This window comes from Sus scrofa, chromosome 6 (assembly GCF_054392235.1).
Source record: "Sus scrofa isolate SSC_HxYL_T2T_F1_AM1 chromosome 6, Sscrofa_HxYL_maternal_Yorkshire_Landrace_v2.0, whole genome shotgun sequence".
NCBI lineage: Eukaryota > Metazoa > Chordata > Mammalia > Artiodactyla > Suidae > Sus > Sus scrofa.
This window is the reverse complement of record NC_139388.1, coordinates 122,475,125-122,494,328: the sequence shown is the minus strand read 5'-3', so window position 1 is coordinate 122,494,328 and position 19,204 is coordinate 122,475,125. Positions and strand designations below refer to the sequence as shown.

Sequence of the window (19,204 nt, the reverse complement as noted above, 5' to 3'; positions counted from 1 at the left end):
CTGGGCCAAATCTAATTATCAACAGAAAAGGATTTTAAGTTTTTTTGTTTTTTTAAATAACAATAGATAAGTGAAATTTCTAGTTTCCATTTATAAGATATGGATAATATTTATTGGAATGTCCTTTTATTGAAATTAACCACTTTGGGACAAATGAGGGGAATAATTATTTGTCAGAATATCTGGGGACATAATAGAGACAGAATGGGTTGTTCAGAAGCCCCTTCCCTGTTTTTTCAGTTCCTTATGCCAATCCAATGCTAAAATCTCTCTTCTTCTGGGCTCTATTCCATCCATGTTTGAGATCACTTTTTGGCTTTGCAAAGAAAGTTATTTTAGCATGGGTCTGCCTTTGAACTAGAGAGAAGGGGGTATAAATTAAATACCCTAGAATACTTACACTCTGCTCAGGTTCAAAATTTAGTGCATGGTTGCATCTCTACCGACTACCAGCATGAATGTGCTTAGCAAGAAGGATTCTCCCTGATTAGAGCAAATTGAGGTTTCTGTAATCTTGAATTGCCAGCCATAACCTGGCAGCCTCTGTGAACTGCTATTGGTCACAACCTCTTGCCTCTCAAATGTCTTTCCTGTTTAATGTGTCATATGGTACAGCTTTCACTCTGAAAGCACCCTCGTAGCTTTTGCTACTGATAATCATGAGTTTCCTCACATGGTTCTGCAGTTTTGAATAGACCAGCCTTTTCAACCGATTTTAATGGTACTTCTTTCAAAAATCCCAACAATGCAGGCTAACTATATCTTTCCTAAAGCTGATAGGTGAGATACTTCATAATTTTGTTTTGTCATACTTTCTGTGTCACAGGGTTTTCAAAGCCATTGAAAGAGGTTTTTATATAGTCCAAGCCCTAGACAAAGCTATGAATTGGAAACATTTTTGTCTTCGGGGTCCAAATCTGCTTTGTTGCAACCTCTCTCAGAGGTCAGCAGGGTTTCCTAAACAGTAAATCTGAATCCTTCTTATCATTTGTCATCCTATTTATCTTCTGCTAAGAATTTGATCTTCTTGATCTAACCTACCTATCATTTTCCTTGAAAATCTCTTTCTTCTCCTGGCACTTATTTGACCACTTTGAAGGCTCTGTCTTTTACTTTTTCCTTTTCTTTTTCTTCTTTTTTTTTTTATTATTATTACATGTTGTTCCTCTGCTTTATCCATTCTGCGTATTTTTCTGGGCCATCCCTATTCACATCCATAGTTTCATCTGCTCCATTATTCTTTTCTAAATCTATGTTATCCTGTGCAGATGTTTCTCTGAACCCTAGACCCCATTTCTGGCTACTTCATGGGCATTTCTATATGTCTTACCTGGGGGCATCTCAAATTCAACCTCTCTCTCCTGAACTATGTTCCTCTCCAAAACTTGCTTTTCCTACTGTATTCATATCTCTGTAAGTGACCCTACTGTCCCCCCAGATAAGAACCATGAGGGCCATTTATTGATTCTTAACATTCATCTAATCAAATTTCTTATTGGCGTCTAGCACGTGCCAGGCAGACATTGTCATGATGCTTAATTCTAGTGGGAAAGACACTTGGCTACACTTACAGCTGAGTAATAAAATGACAGTTTTGGGGAAAGTCTGCTACACAACTAAGTGGGGGTGTAATATGACAAAGAATAAGGTGGGAGGAGCACTTTTGATGGGATGATCAAAGCAGAATTCTGTGTGTTAAATTGAGATGAAGGATGAAAAGAAACCAAACGTTTAAGCTGCTGGAAAAAGAACAGGCCAGGCAGAAAGTAGAGCTGTCACAGTGATCCGGAGGTAGAGAAGCACTTGTTGGGTTGAGGGAATCAATGCAAAAGCCAGTGTGTGTGGTGGGAAGGGGAAAGTGGAGGGGCAGTGAGAGTGGAATGAACGGGAGGGAGGGGAAAATTTTGAAGGATTTTGTGAACCTGCTGAGGAGTTTGGATTTTCTCTTAAGTGCAAGGGGAAGCCGCTGAATATTTTTAAGAAGAGTAGCATGAATGCTTTTATAATTTTAAAATATCATTCTGGCCATGAGGTGGAGAATGAATTGGAGATGATGACAGATTGGAGGTGGAAAGAATGTTAAGGACTATAATAGTGTTCGAGATTAGCAAGAATAGGGATGTGGACCTGGAGAGGGAGCTAAGGGAACAAGAATGAAGTGTTTTCAGTGGTCTTTTTTTCTTTATCAAGAAAACCCTTTATTGGGTCTCAATCTCGATTTCTGTCCCTAGTGTGTTGTGCCGTATGGCGCTTCCCAAACCCAGGTCCTGACTACTGAATCCTAATTACTGTGAATCTTAGCAATACTTTTAAGGTCTTACCTGTCCATGATCATTACATGATCTCGGACAGGTAGGGCTTAGGAAACAGTAGATAAGAAAGCAGGGTCTAGAGTTGAGCTACCTTGGCTCATATCCAAGCTCCTTGACTTAACGGCTGTGTCACTTTGGACAAATTGCTTGATCTTTCTGTTTCATCTTTTCTATCTATGCAATGGGATTAATAGTAAAAATCCTTATTTACAGGACTTTAGATGACCTAAGTAATGTGTATGATATACAGTGCATGGGAAGAGCTCAATAAATATTACATGATATGTTGATACTGACGATAATGAGAGCCAACCTGAGATCTCACTCTGATGAACAATTTAACATAAGAATTTGGGGGAAGTTCTACAGCCTTTACTTTTAATTTACTCGTGAGTCTAAGAATTGGTAGAGAAAGGGCATTATGGCCAATCCTTAGGGTGGGAGGAAATGGGAATGTTTTGACAGATGGGCATCCTAAAGTTTCTGCCCCCTAAATATTTCTTCTTGGAAAAACTGACCTTGAGAAAAGAGTTTTCTGTTCCATTCAAATTTTTAAGCCTATGATTTTCCATTTTATTTTTTCTTGTTTGAGTGATCAGAAAGTGGGATTTTATTTTATTTTTTTTAGTTTTTTTAATTTTGGGGGTCATACCCAGGGAATGGGGATGTTCCAGGGGCAGGGATTGAACTTGCACCACAGCAGTGACTGACTTAACCCACTGCACCACAAGAGAACTCCCTAATATGAAGTTTTAATCATGGCAAGAATGATAGAATATCTTTTTTCCCTTTGTCTTTTTAGGGCTACACCTGAGGCATATGAAGTTCCCAGTCTAGGGGTCAAATCGAAACTGTACCTGCCAGCCCACGCCACAGCCACAGCCACAGCCACACCAGATTTGAGCCATGTGCTCATATATACTAGTTGGGTTCTTAACCCACTGAACCACAATGGGAACACCAATAGAATGTGTTTAAATTGGGGAAAATCCGGCTTTCTGCTACTATTTTTTTTTTTTGTCTTGCTGATCCCATATTAAAGGCTCCTTAGTAATTCCAAACTCTCATTTTTCTAAATTCTCATCTGCCAATATTGATTGCCTTGTTTTATGAAGTCATCACTGTCCTTCATTAATGGCCTATATTCTACAATTTTCCAAATCAGTTATCAAGGCCTCTCAGTATTGAATAAATAAATGGATGAATTAATCCTTTATGAAGTATCTTTTTCATCATTTTCCTTCCTTTTCTATTATTATGTCCTCTGTCTAAATTAGGCCCTTATTCCCTTTCTCCAGGAATATATGTTATCTTTAAAAATCTCTCTGCTTGACTTTTACATATTCATGGAAGATTAATGTTCTCAAAATACACAGCTATTCATGTCACTCTGTCATTCAAAAAATTCAAAAGCTGTTCACCGAGAAGAAAGTTACAAACTAACAACTTTCAGACTGTATATAGAACTGTGTACACAGACTGTATTTAGAACTATAAATTAAAAGAAAAAGACCATCCAATAAAAAAATTGAGCAAGAGACTAGGAGGGATATTCAACAAAAGTGGCTCTACAATTGACTAATAAATGAAAGAAAGGATCCCCAATCTCATTAGTCATCAGAGAATGAATATTAAAAGCACTAGAAAGTCATCAGAGAAATGAGAATCTTATTCACCAGAATGGCTATAAGGAAAAAGAATGACACTCCCAAGCATTGGTAAGATGTAGAGCAAGTAGGATGCTCAGATACTGTCAGAGGGACAGTTAATACAGATGCTTGGCATGATCTACAGAAATTGAATGTACAAATAATCAAAGAAGAAAATTCTACTCCTTGGGTATATACCAAATAGAATTCGGTGATGGGTGCACCAAAAAATATGAATGGAACTGTTATACCAGTGTTATTTTTAACTGCTGAAAACTGGAAACAACACAAATGTTTATCTTGAGGACAGTGGTTAAGTAAATTATGGCATATTTTATAATGGGATACTATGTAGCAGTAATAAATAAAAAATACTGCTGCACACTACAACATGTATGAATCCCACAAACACAATGGCATAACAAGACAGGCACCCTTATGTATGCTGAGAAGTTAAGGTGTGATTTTGTCCTGGAGGAGATGAGCAAGGTTACTGATTGGCAAGAGGGATGAAGGAGCTTGTGGGCATGCCACTACTCTTATATTTCTTAATTTGAGTGATCTTTACATGGGTTTGTTTAATTTGTATGACTTCATTATGCTCTACATTTGTGATACATGCATTTTTGATTCTGTATTATACTCCAATTAAAATATGTATTTTAAAATAGGCTTCTCGGAGTTCCTGTTGTTGCTCAGTGGGCTAAGAACCTGATGCTGTCTCCCTGAGGATGCAGGTTTGATCCCTGGCCTCACTTAGTGGGTTAAGGATCCAGTGTTGCCATAAACTGCAGCATAGGTTGCAGATGTGGCTCAGATCTGGTGTTGCTGTGGCTGTGGCGCAGCCTGGCAGCTGCAGCTCTGATTTGACCCTTGGCCTGGGAACATCCATATGCTTCAGGTGCAGCCATAAGAAAAATCAAACAAGCAAACAAACAGGCTTCTCATTAACTACTATATCAGGTTGAATTTCAAGTCCCTCCAATTGGATTGTAACCTACTTTTCCGGGCCATTCCACCTATAACTTTGCACATGCCCTGTGTTTCCATCAGATTTGATTAGTAAATCTGGCCGAGGCTTCCACTTGTCCTTCATATTTATTATTTTCTTCCTTTTAGAAATAGAACCCTCTGAACTTCAGCTGGAAACATGACTGCCTTTGCCCAATCTTACCGGTTAGATTTTGTAGTTTCCCTTGCCTCTAGATGTGGTCCTGTGATTAATTTTGGACTGATGATACATAAGTGGTTGTGATGAAGGCAACTTATTTCCTTCCTATGCTTTTACTTCTGGGTGGGAAATAGCGATGTCTGGAGAATCCTCAGAAGTCACATGCTTCCGATGGCAGAGCTACCAGGCTGGTCCTGGCCCACTAGACTTGAGATGAGAGACAAAGAAGTTTCTATCTCACCTCAACCACACCATTGTGCTTCTGTGCACTGAGACTAATCACTCTTTCCAGAGGTTTCCTAGATTTCCTAATGAAATGACCTCGAGGCTATGCCATATTTGGTATTTTATTTCTCGCAGTACTTTGCATTTCCTTTATATGTAACCATAAGCCTCAGCATCCTTCCCTGTGAAATGAGAATAACAAATAATTATTATCAAGATGAAAAGATGTAATACACATAAAGTATTAAGCACTTAAAAGATATAAGCTTATTGTCACATAACAATTTTAATATACATTCATGATGTTATGGAGCTAAGCAAAGGCATGGCACAGAAGATCAATGTATATTGGAGGGAAATCCAAGTTAAGAAAATTGAAAAGACTAGTGCTTCTTGTTTTATGACTGCAGGCCTTCTAGCAATCTGTCATTATTTCACGAATATTGAAAATAGTGCAATCACATAAACATACTGATGACTAAGCAGTTCTGCCCTTAGTTATATAACCAAAAGAAGTAAATGCATGGGCATTCCAAAACTATAAACAAAATATTCACAGCAGCATTATTTATTAATAGACAAATGTAAACAACTCAATTGCCTCTAAGCCACAGGAGCAAAACTAGCTCTTTTTAAGATTTTTATTTTTTCTATTATAGTTGATTTACAATGTTCTGTCAATTTCTGCTGTACATCAAAGTGACCCAGTCATACATACATAAGTGTGTGTGTATAAATGTATGTATGTATAAAATGTTATTTTTCTCACATTTTCCTCCATCTTGTTCCATCACAAGTGACTAGATATAGTTCCCAGTGCTATATAGAAGAATCTCATTGCTTATCCTCTAAATGCAATAGTTTGCATCTACTAGCCCTCAAATCCCAGTCCATCCCACTCCCTCCGCCTCCCTCTTGGCCACAACAAGTCTGTTCTCCATGTCCATGATTTTCTTTTCTATAGATCAGTTCATTTGTGCCGTATGTTAGATTCCAGTTATAAGTGATATCATATGGTATTTGTCTTTCTCTTTCTGACTTACTTAACATGAGAGTCTGGTTCCATCCATGTTATGCAAATGACATTATTTTATTCTTTTTTATAGCTGAATAGTATTCTCTTATGTATATATACTACAACTTCTTAGTCCATTCATTCATCTGTTGGTGTATATTTAGGTTGTTTCCATGTCATGGCTATTGTGAATAGTGCTGCAGTGAACACATGGGTGCATATTATACCTTTTGCAATGAAAGTTTTGTCCAGATATATGCACAAGAGTGGGATTGCTGGATCCTATGGTAGTTCTATATTTAGTTTTCTGAGGTACCTCCATACTGTTTTCCATAGTGGTTGTACCAGTTTACATTCCTACCAACAATGAAGGAGGTTATGCTTTTCTCCACACCCTCTCTAGCATTTATTATTTGTTAGCTTGTTAATGATGGCCATTCTGACCAGTGTGAAGTGGTGTCTCACTGTAGTTTTAATTTGCAGTTCTCTAATATTTTGTGATTCTGAGCATTTTTTTCATGTGCCTCTTGGCCATCTGTATGTCTTCTTTGGGGAAATGTCTATACAGTTCTTCTGCCCATTTTTCACTTGGGTTGTTGGTTTTTTTGCTGTGGAGTTGTATAAGTTTGTATATTTTAGAGATTAAGCCCTTGTCAGTTGCATTGTTTGAAACTATTTTCTCCCATTCCGTAGGTTGTTTTTTTTTTTTTTTTTTTTTTATTTTTATGGTTTGTTTTGTTGTGCCAAAGCTTTTCAGTTTGATTAGGTCCCATTGGTTTATTATTGTGTTTATTTCTGTTGCCTTGGGAGACTGACATAAAGACATTTGTATAGTTGATGTCAGAGAATGTTTTGTCTATGTTCTCTTCTAGGAGTTGTGTGGTGTCTTGTAAAACTAGCTCTTAATTTTGGCATATTTCTTTTAATCATCCCATGTTTCTCATGCCCCTTAAATACAGGGGATAGGAGTTCTCATCATGGCTCAGTGGTCAATGAACCTGACTAGTATCCATGAGGACGTGGGTTCAATCCCTGGCCTAGCTTAGTGGGTTAAGGATCCTGCATTGCTGCGGCTGTGGCATAGGCCGACAGCTACAGCTCCGATTTGACCCCTAGCCTGGTAACCTCCATATGCCATGGGTGCGGCCCTAAAAATATACAAAGGACAAAAAAAAAAAGCATATATATATAGTAATAATTCCTGACTGTTGACTCTTTAAGAATGTGATATCTATTAACAAATGCTTTGGGGAAAATTGCTCAAAACATGTTACAAATAAATTACACTTTTTAATTTTGCTATTTCTTTTCTAGACTAATCTAGCCATTTTCTTATAACCAAAATACTTCCTTTAAGTTCCCTTAATAGGGCGGTAAATGCTTTTGGTTTTTGTTTGTCTTGAAAATTCTCATTCTTGAATGATAATTTACCTGATTATACAATTCTTAATTGATATGCATTTGCTTACAGAATCACGAAGCTCCCAGTCTACTGTCATCTTACTTTGTGACTATTGAGAGGTTTGCATTCAGGCACGGAATTGGTCCTTTGGTGATCCTTCCTATCTTTCTGGCTGCTTGTTGATATGGCCAGTCTGTGGCTATCTGAAGTTCTGCTATGACATATTCAAGAGTGGATTGTTTTAAAACAAAATTATCCTATTAGGTATTTCTTATATTTCTTAAATCTGTGGGCTAATAGTTCTATCAACTTTCCTTCAGTATTTCTCCAAAAAGTGAGTCTTCTTCTCTGAATAAAGAGGCAGATGAAAGTAAAACAAGTCACCTTGTCACCTCTGTTTACAGATGAGCAGATACTGTTTTTACACCATCCTTTCACTACCTATGTTGTCTCCTTTTTGAAGGTCCTGTTTTTGGTAGTGACTTCTGTTTTGCTCACATGACCCCAGAAATTTGCCTTTTTTGAGAGCTCTGCATTTTAAAATATGCTTGCTATTAATCCTTTCTAGTTGTTTTATGGTGGAGAGTTTCTTTCTTTTTTTAAAAAGGAATGGAACTGAATGCTGAATGTTTTCATTGATAGATTTTATTTTTTTCCATATGAATTTTTCTAAAAATATGAAGAAATATTTTTAGAAATATATGTAATTAAAATAAATACAATAGATTTTTAGGTTAAATTTTATGTGAATTTTCATTGATTTTTTTTTTAACTGACCAAAGTTACTTTACCAAAAAAATCATTAAAAAAAAAGAATGCATGTATATGTATGACTGGGTCACTTTGCTGTACAGTAGAAATTCACAGAACACTGTAAACCAACTATAATGGAAAAAATAAAAATCATTTTAAAAAAGTCTTCAGCTGGTTTTTGATCCCCTAGTCCCCTTGAATAACTTCCCACTGTATCACACAGTAAAACAAGGCTTTTACTTTTAAAAGGAGTCCATGGCATTTTACTTCTTTTCTTCTTTTTTTCTTTTTTTTTTTCTTTTTTGGCCACCCACGTCATATGGAGCTCCCAGGCCAGGGATCTAGGCCACAGCTGTGGCAACGCCAGATCCTTAACCCACTGTGCCAGGCCAGGCATCAAACCTGAGTCCCAGCACTCCAGAGATGTTGCCAATCCTGTTGCGCCATAGTGGGAACTCCCTTTTCTTTCTTTTGAAATGTATTTTTAAATTACATGTATTTTTCTAAATTTAAATTTTGTGTTTTATACACTTAAAATAATTATTTGATTTGTATATTAATTAAAATATAATTAAAATAATTACATTTTAAATTATTTTAGATCAATTTTATGTTCATGGCAATGTTGAGCAAAAACTGCAGAGATTTCCCATAGAGTCCCTACCCTCACACAAGAATAGCCTCCACCATTATCAACATGCCACACTGGAGTGGTGCATTTGTTCACTGACACATCATTATTATCCCAAGTTCATAGTTTACGTGAGGATTCACTCTTGGCATACATACGTGGGTTTCGACAAATGTATAATGACGTGTATTCATCATTACAATGTCATAAAGAATAGTTTCTCTGCCCTAAAAATTGTCTGTTCCTTGCCTATCTCTCCTTTCCTCCCTTCTAACCCCTGGTTACTAACAATTCTTTTATCTCAGTAGTTTTTGCCTTTTGCAGAATGTCATATGGTCTGAATCATATAGTGTGTGGACTTTTTAGATTGGCTTATTTCCTTAGTAATATACAGTTAAGATTCCTTCATGTCTTTTCATGGTTTGATAGCTCATTTATTTTAGCACTGGATTTACCACATTATCCATTCACTTACCGAAGGGTATCTTGGTTGTTTCCAAGTTTGGGCAATTATGAATAAAGCTGCTATAAACATCCATGTGCAGATTTTTGCATGGATCTAAGTGTTTGACTCCTTTGGGTAAATAGCAAGGAGCACAATTACTGGATCATATGGTAAGAATAGGTTTAGTTTTCTAAGAAACTGCCAAACTCTCTTCCGAAGTGGCTGTATCATTTTGCCTCCCCCCAGCAATAAATGGGGCTCCACAACCTGACCAGCATTTGGCATTGTCAGCATTCTGGATTTTGGCAATTCTAAAATGCATGTGGGGATTATCTTATTGTTTCAATTTGCATTTTCCTAATGGCATATGATGTGGAACATCTTTTCATGTGCTTGCTTTCCATCTCTATATCTTCTTCAGTTACCTATCTGTTCAGGTCTTTTGACCACTTTTAAATCAGTTTGTTGGTTTTCTTGTTGGATTTTAAGTGTTCTTTGTGTATTTTGGATCACAATCTTTTGTCAGATATTTTTTACAGATATTGTCTTCTCCATTTCTTGACTGTGTCTTTCACATAGCATAAGTTTTTAATTTTAGCCAAGTCCACCTTATCAGTTATTTCTTACTTTTAGTGTTGTACCAAAAAAATCATTGTCATGCCTAGAGCCATCTAGTTTTTCTCCTATATTATCTTCTAAGAGCTTTTATAGTTTTGAGTTTTAGACTTAGGTCTACAGTACATTTTCAGTTAATTTTTGTGAAGATTGTAAGGTCTGTGTCCAGATCTTTTTTTTTTTTTTTAACATGTAGATGTCCAGTTATTCCAGTAGCATTTGTTGAAAAGACTGTCTTTTCTCCATTATATTACTTTTGCTCCTTTGCCAAAGACCAATTGACTATATTTAGTTGGGTCTATTTCTGTATCTTATATTGTGTTCCATTGATCTATTTGTTCTTTTACCGATCTGACACTGTCTTGATCACTGTAGCTTTATAGTAAACCTTGAGGTCAGGTAGTGTCAGTCCTCTGACTTTGTTCTCCTTCAACATCATGTAAGCTCTTCTGAGTACCTTTTAATTTTTCCCACATTTTTTTTAGGAAAATATCCCCCAAGCTGTCTATTTATATAAAAGTCAGATATTTGAAGGACATATATTATCTATAATAAAGTAACTAACCTTTGTTCAGTGCTTATTAAATTCCATGTAAAGTTCAGGTAATTCTCAAATTGAGCCAAAGAGGTAAGGGCAATAATTTTCTTCATGTTTCAAATTAGGAAATCAAAGCCCGGAGAAATGTAAGGGAATTTCATAAAGAAACTTAGAAAGTAAATGGTGGAATACAGTAGCTTGCTTCAAAGAGATAAAAATGTAGTACTACTTCCCAGTACTTACAGCATGAGCCAGCTGTTTGGCAAAGAGATTCTAAAAATTATCCAGGTTATGGAAATACAATTTATACTCCTTTGGATCTTAACTGATCAAATACTATATGCCATGGACATATGGTGTTAACATTAGGTGTTAAATTTTCAAAATAATTATCACCAAGCATCTTTTCTTGATTAACTCATTGTGAAGATTAAGGATTTTTTTTTTTTTTTTTTTTTTGGCTTTTTAGGGCCACACCCATGTATATGGACGTTCCCAGGCTAGGGGTATAACCAGAGCTGCAGCTCCCAGCCTGTACCACAGCCACAGCAATGGAGGCTCTGAACTGTATCTGTGACCTACACCACAGCTCACAGCATGTCACATCCTTAACTCACTGAGTAGGACCAAGGGTCAAACCCACATCTTTATGGATACTAGTCGGCTGAGCCACAATAGGAACTTCAGATTAAGAATCTTACAGTGAAGAGATTGTTTAAAATGCAACCTAGCAAATTTTTTTTTTCATAACAGCACCAAACAGGAATCAACCTAGATGCGTATCAACTGGAAAATGGACAAATCATGGCTTAGCCATGCAATGGAATATTCAGAAATAAAAAGAAAAACTTCTTGTGCACAAAGACACGAATAGATCTCTAAATCATTATGTTAAATAAAAGAAATGAGACCCAAACAAGTACACAAGTACAAACTGTGTAATCCCACTTAAAAAAACACTTGGAATAGGCAGATACTAACCTCTGGTGATTGAAATCATTAGTCATTGCTCTGAAGGGCCTGACTAAGAAGAGTTATGAAAGAACTCTCTAGGATGATTGAAATGTTTGTTTGATGCCTTTTCCCAGACTGGCTGAACAATATACTTAAGATCTGAGCATTTCGCTCTATATAAATTATTAAAAACTTTAAAAATCCAAATAGCATTTTAAATGCTAAAAACTGTGCTAAAAACAGGTATGAATAAAGGGAAGTACAAACATGGAGGAATCAGTGAATAGCTTTAAGGAATCAGGGAAAACATCATTGATATTGGACATTGATTTTGAAGGGTGAACAAGAATTTGCCATTTGAAGAAAGACATTTTAAAGAGAAAGCAGAGAATATTCATTTATTAATTCCTTAATTTATTCATTTGCTCAAAAATTATAATCCATTTAGTTTCTGCTTGGTGCAATTCTAGGTCCTTATGACTTGGCAGTAAAAAGACAAGCAGTCTTTGCCTGCAGAAAGCTTAGCTCCTAATGGGGAAGTCATGACTCATGAATTTTATGGAATTTTCAGGGAAAGTTGAAAAGTTCATTGTGATCAGAATGTGTTGGATGGTGAGAGATAAGGTGGACTGTGGTAAATTAATTGGAATCAGATTAAGATTTAAATGTGTAATAAAGGAGTTTAATATTTACCTTATAGTCATAAAAAAGTCCAGTAGAAATTTAAATTGTAAATTTTTATGGTTATAATTTTTAAGGAAGACTTTTAGTAATTTAAGGACAGCAATTAATGATAAAATGATAAAGAAAATGCTGTTTCCATAGTGTGAGCCAGGGCTGGCTTAGAACTCAGTATGTGTACTTAGTACTTAGACATAGTGCTCAGTACCTGTGTCACCTTGTATTTTTGAGTCTATGGTAGGCAGTGCTAACTCAGAAAAACACTATTCTTCATCAACCCAAATCAAGGCTTTACATACAAGATAATCTTTATCAAAAATAGATTTTGCAATGTTATTAAGCCTCTTTGTAATTCCTGGACTCCAGAGGGCATTTCCTGGGCCAGTAAATCAGGAGCCCCAGTAGAAAAGGGGGTAGGAGTGGATTGGAGACCCAATCCAAAGTAGAATTATTTGATTACTGGATAAGAGAAAGATTGATAATTTTAGATTGCCAACCTAAGTGTCAATACCATTCATCAAAATATTGTAATAGTAATGATAATTAATATAGGGCATAGCAGTGTTGGGGAAATGTGATAGCAAAGTTTTAATGAAGATCTCACTTACACACCTCACTAGCTAAATTTTCATGTTTACTTCCCAGCGAAATTCTGTAACAGCTCTGCTGATCAGTTTAGAAAGTGAAGAGTTTTTCTTTCTAGGCTTTAATTCCTTGCCTTCTAATTAGGTCAGAAATTCTTGCTTTATGGCCAGATGTACCACAATGTGCTAATCTCAGAGTTTTCCTAAAATAAAGCCTTCCTTTTTTTCTCAGATTATGACCCAAAAGTTAGTCTTCTTATCCCCAAAGTTTTTTTTTTCTTTAAGTATAGTTGATTTATAGTGTTGTGCCAATTTCTGCTGTACACACAAAGTGACCCATTTACATATGTGTGTGTGTGTGTGTGTGTGTGTATATATATATATATATATATATATATATATATATATATATATATTCTTTTTCTCATACTATCTTCCATCATGTTCTATCCCAAGAGGATTGGATATAGTTCACTGTGCTATAGAATAACATTGGTTATTCATTCTAATTGTAATAATTTGCACCTACCAACCCCAAACTCCCAGCTCGTCCCACTACTTCCACCCTCTTCCTTTGCAACCACAGGTCTCTTCCCTATGTCTGTGAGTCTGTTTCTGTTTTGTAGATGGCTTCATTTGTGCCACATTTTAGATTCCACATATAAATGATATATGGTATTTGTCTTTCTCTTTCTGACTTCACCTGGTATGAGAATCTCATTGTATCCATGTTGCTGCAGATGCTATTATTTCCTTTTTTATGGCTGAGTAGTATTCCATTGTATATCAGTACCACATCTATCTTAATCTGTTCCTCTATTGATGGATATTTAGGTTGTTTCCATGTCTTGGCTATTGTAAATAGTCTTGCAAAGAACTTTAAATGATTTTTTTTTCTGTCAGCATTTTCCTCCAAATATACTTATGCATAATAGGTTACTAGCCATGGATGCTATATCTTTCAACTTATTATTTATTTTATCATTAAGTTTGCTATGGGTATTAGCAATATCTCTAAAACTCACTTTTTATTTGCCTTGTTCTGGTTCCTAGTAACAAAGTATAGAAGGGACTTTCCTAGGTAATGATTATGACTATTATAATTAAGAGAAAATGCAAGAAGATGCATTTGGACTTCTCAGGCATAGCCAAATACTGAATTATCCACAATGACTAAAAGAGACAGCTCAGACAATTAAATCTCCAAATGAATGCTACATTTATATTAAACAAATCAGTTAAGGATAGAAATATAGTTTTTACCTTTTTCTTGCTTACTCCATAAACCATTTAATAGATGTTAATGCAGGGAAATAATGAAAAAAGAAGGAAACATGCAGACTTAATAATAATTGGTTAATCAGTACCGCAAAATTGAAAGTTATTTCTACTTCAAGGGCAGCAACAATGTGTCAGGTAGGTGGTAAAAAGTTTCTCCTGTGTCTGACAAGGAAAGCTCCTTTTGCCTGTATCTGAATATATGGCAAAGCAATGTCTTCCCAGACTTCTTTGCGCTGGCAGAGACTGGCCTCCTAATAACTTGGACTTTTGTTTATGCTGCAGAGAAAATGAATATTCCATATAAATGATTATAATTGTCTTCTCATTGAAGAGACATAAACTTGGAATTCAGTGCTGTTTTCTTGGGTAAGTAAACAATTTTGGAAGGAAGTAGAATTAAATTTTCTCTATTTTTTTGCAAATAAATTGTTGGTACAAAATTAATAAATTGTATAGAGATTTCACAAAACATTTTTTTTGAGTGAAGTATTTTAGGTTGAAATACTTCATTTTTCTCTTCATTACTGTCGTCATACTATTTTCCCCCTGAAACATTATTTTTAATTTTTTTTATAAATATACTATGTTTTACATATAATTAGGGTAAATTTCTTCAATAATCAATGCATAAAATTGGATTTTTTTAGCTGAAGTTTTCTTATACATTAGTTTATCTGCTGTTTTGTGGTTATTTGTTTTTAAATATACAATTTTTAAGTTAACTAAAGCCCTGAGGGCCAAATGGCAGAATCTTCCCCTAATGTTAAAAGAGTTTCCCGGAGTTCCCATTGTCGCTCACTGGAAATGAATCTGACTAGTGTCTGTGAGGTTGCAGGTTCGATCCCTGGCCTTGCTCAGTGGGTTAAGGATCCAGCATTGCTGTGAGTTGTGTGGTGTAGGTCACAGATGCAGCTTGGATCTGGCATTGCTGTGGCTGTGGTGTAGGCTGGCAGCTGCAGCTCTGATTTGACCCCTAGCCTGGGAACTTCCATATGCTGCAGGTGTGGCACGCAAAAAAAAGAGTTTCTGGCTGAAGATGACCACTTTGAAAATTGGCAAGTTCTGCTTCAATAAGAGTGGAGATGTGTATTTTCATGTCACTTTCCTCTTCATAGGAGTAACTGTTTCAGCTCTGGAGCCCTGACTTTGTATCCTAGCACAATCTGGTGACTTGCAGAAGTTACTTATGCTTTCTGTGTCCAGTGTCCTGTATGTAAACTGGGAATAACAGCAGTGTCAGGCCTCAGGAAGTGCTATGAGGGTAAAGGACCACGTGTGCACCACATTATCAGGGACCACCCAAGGTGGGCCTGGCTTAGGGTGCAGTGGAGGGTGCACTGCTCATTTCCTCTGACCTCACACCCATGGCTTCCATGTCACCTGCCAACTTCCCTCTTTCATTCTTTTTCTTTCCCTTTGGTTTCATTCACGTCTCTGCCTCCTTTTTTAAAAAAAATAATTTTTATTTTATATTGGAGTATAATTGGTTTATAATGTTGTGTGTTTCAGGTGTACAGCCAAGTGATTCAGTTATACATATACATATGTCCATTCTTTTTCAGATTCTTTCCCATATAGGTTATTACAGAATATTGAAAAGAGCTTTCCATCCTATACAGTAGGTCCCTGTTGATTATCTGTTTTGTATATGGTAATGTATATATGTTAATCCCAAACTCCTAACTTATCCCTTCCCTCCGCCTTTCACCTTTGTTAACCTTAAGATTGCTTTTGAAGTCTATGAGTCTGTTTCTGTTTTGTATGTAAGTTTCTGTCATTTTTTAAGATTCTACATATGTGATCTCATATGATATTTGTCTTTGTCTGACTTACTTAGTATAACCATCTCTAGGTCTATCCATGTTGCTGCAAATGGCATTATTTCATTCTTTTTTACAGCTGAGTAATATTCCAGTGTGTGTGTGTGTGTGTGCGCGCGCACGTGCGTGCATGCGCATGTGTGTGTGTGTACCACATCTTTATCCATTCCTACCTCCTTTTTATCTTCAGCTCCATTAATTTCTTTAGTATAACCCTTACCTTTAAATAGTCACCAGCAATGGCTGAATTTTACCTTCTCAAATTTTCTCTCAACTGCCCCTTCCTTTCCCCTATTGTCAGTACCTTCCTTTTCACTCTGGATATACTTTACATTTTACTACTACCGGAGTTGCTTTAGGGTACTGATCTATTTTGGAATTCCCACATTTACGAACCCTGAATGGATTCCCCCTGCATGAAAAATAATGAATGACTACTGAGTCTGACACCCATGAGCCCAGCATTTTCTTCCTTTCTCACCTGTAACTAACTCCTCTACTGATTTGTCAGCTTTGCTATATGTCAGAATCACCAATGGAGGTGTTTTAAAAAACCCATGCCCAGGTGCATTTCTGACCTAATTTGGTCACATTATCTCGGGGAGGAATTTAGACATCAGACATACTGTCCTTTAAAGTTCACCAGAAGATCCCAATGTATAGCCAAGATTGGCAACCAGCCTTGGAGCATACTAACTTTATCATACTCTGTTAATAATAGTCTCTTTCAGCATACGTCGTCAAAACTTCTAGTGGTAGACCACAAGCTCTTTCAAATGGGAAAAACATCTTTTCAGTTGTCTTTGAGAACAATCAGTTAAAAAGTCAGCTAAAAATCTATCATAGTATCTTGCACATAGTGGAGATAAATTCCTAAGCCTTGTCAATACCTGTATCTCTGCATATTGCACCACTCCTGGACTTCCTGATTGCATTTATCCTGCAGAACCATATTCTACAGTATCTAGGTGTCCTTACATGGCTGCAATCAGCTCTGTTTTGGATGCTTTTTAGTCTTCCCAGACTGAATCCTCCTCATCTTTCATCCCGTATCACAGTATCTCAGCCTGGGACAACTAATCTGCCAGGAGAAAGTGAGATTATGGAGTCAACAGAATTGGGTAGGAGCAAGGGTAACCCTCAGAACCTCAAATATATTGGTAAAAGTTAGATTAGATTATTTATAGATGGTCTCTGTGAATCCCTGAGACTAGGACTCTTGAAAATTGAATATTAATGATTTTTATCTTTCACAATCTCATTTTTTTACTATGTTGTTTTCGTCATTGATTATGAATTGACAGCTCTTCATACTACTTTTCTTTCTAGATATTTCACTAAAGATGCTGTCTATCACATCAATTAGTTTATGATAACGATTTTGGCAGTTAGAATATCTGTTTCAGAACAGTTGGACTGAGGAAGAAACATGATAATTATTTTCGTTCATTGATTCCTAGGCAGTAAATGTGCTATGTTGGTCTGAGTTTAAATTCTCTATTATAACTGAAAAGAAAATTATTTCAGTAGATGTTATATTTGATGTATCAAATTTTAGGCTTATAATTTTTTTTAATTGAGTGAAAAACTGGCATAAACGCTCCTATTTTGACCTGAAAGTGTTCTTGAGTGGAATCCTAGTGTCAGTGTGTCATCCATCTCTTGCTGTGTTACCTCCCAAGCAGACACAATCTCCTATGGAGAATGGGAGTCAGGAAGGATTGCAAGAGAGAGATTCACCCCACAGTGGTTCTTTTGTCATCAGTTATTCTTATCTGACTTCATAATATAGTTGGAAATGGAAATTGAATTTGTAACTCAGGAATAGTATCTCCCCAGTAGATCCTGTAAAGCCAAGAAGAGGCAGGTAGAACTGTATGTTAATCTTTTAACATGAATGACATTTTGATTTCATTGTAATAATGTCAGCATCTCTAAGCTTGGTATCTCTCATGGATTAATTTCATAGCATTGCCTTAATTTTTTATGTGTATATGTATTATATCAGCAATTGGCAATCAGAAAGCTAGCAGAAATTGAAGTGAGGGTGACTCATTTTTGAGCTTAACCGTTGTTTTCCCTCAATATCACTTTGGTGTCAATGTAATACAGTAAAAGCATTAAAAAAAATTTTTATTTGAGTAGATTTGCCATCACAGACTCAATTTACAAACTTGATTAGTTGTGTTATTATTTAAGCTTTAATACAAAGTTTTTCCAAAAGTAGCCAGTTTTTGGAATTTCCATTGCAGCTTAGCGGTAATGAACCCAACTAGTAACCATGAGGATGCGAGTTCTATTCCTACCCTTACTCAGTGGGTTGAGGATTCAGCATTGCCACAAGTTTCAGAGTAGGTCGCAAATGCGGCTCAGATCTGGTGTTGTGTAGGTCAGCAGCGATAGCTCCAGTTCAGCCCCTCGCCTGGGAACTTCTATTGCCATGGGTACAGCTCTAAAAAAGACAAAAAAAAAAAAAAAAAAAAAAAAAAAAAAAAAAAAACAAACAAAAAAACAAAAAAAAAGAAAGAAAAGAAATGTAGCCAGCTGTATGTTTTATAGCACCCTGAAATGTTGTGTTAGATAAGTTAATTTTTTGAGTTTTTGTTATCAGAGGCTTTTTTTTTATCAGTGGTTAAACACAGGAACTATACTGTAAAATATTCACTTAATTCATTATATATGTCATTCACTGATCTTGAATGACATAAAAACAGTGGAATCCTAGAACTAGGTTGTACTAGCTCACGAGAGCCAATTGTTTATATGGAATTTACAATAAAAATATTGTATATTGTATTATTACTTATAAATTACATACTATAAATCTTTTATATCATTAAAATTTATAACATTTTGTGTTTATATAATTTTGTTTTTATTGAGACAGTTGTTAAACACTTTCCAGTATACCACAAGTGAGCCTTGGTGATTGAACCATTTCTATTTACATGGATGTAGACTGCTTGAATGAGTATTATATGAGCTGCTCTTCTGTTTTTTATTTTTTGGCATCTTTAAACTCAAGATCCTAAGCTGTTAGAGACCACGTACTTTAACAACTTTATTGAGATGTAACTCACACACCATACAATCCATCCATTTAGGGTGTACAGTTCAGCATTTTTAGC

The 19,204-nt window shown here is 36.0% G+C and overlaps 1 protein-coding gene across 12 annotated transcripts in view; it reads left to right on the top strand.

The window, feature by feature from the left end:
- NOL4 (nucleolar protein 4) overlaps window positions 1–19,204 on the top strand; it is a 701,612-nt gene that overhangs the window by 334,455 nt on the left and 347,953 nt on the right. For 3 of the 12 annotated variants that reach the window (XM_084964462.1, XM_021096225.2, XM_084964460.1), the window contains one exon: window positions 14,539–14,622. The exons of the other annotated variants lie outside the window; for them this stretch is intronic. The gene's annotated coding sequence lies outside the window, so the exon portion shown is untranslated. The remainder of the gene's footprint in view (window positions 1–14,538; window positions 14,623–19,204) is intronic. 12 annotated transcript variants of the gene reach the window in all.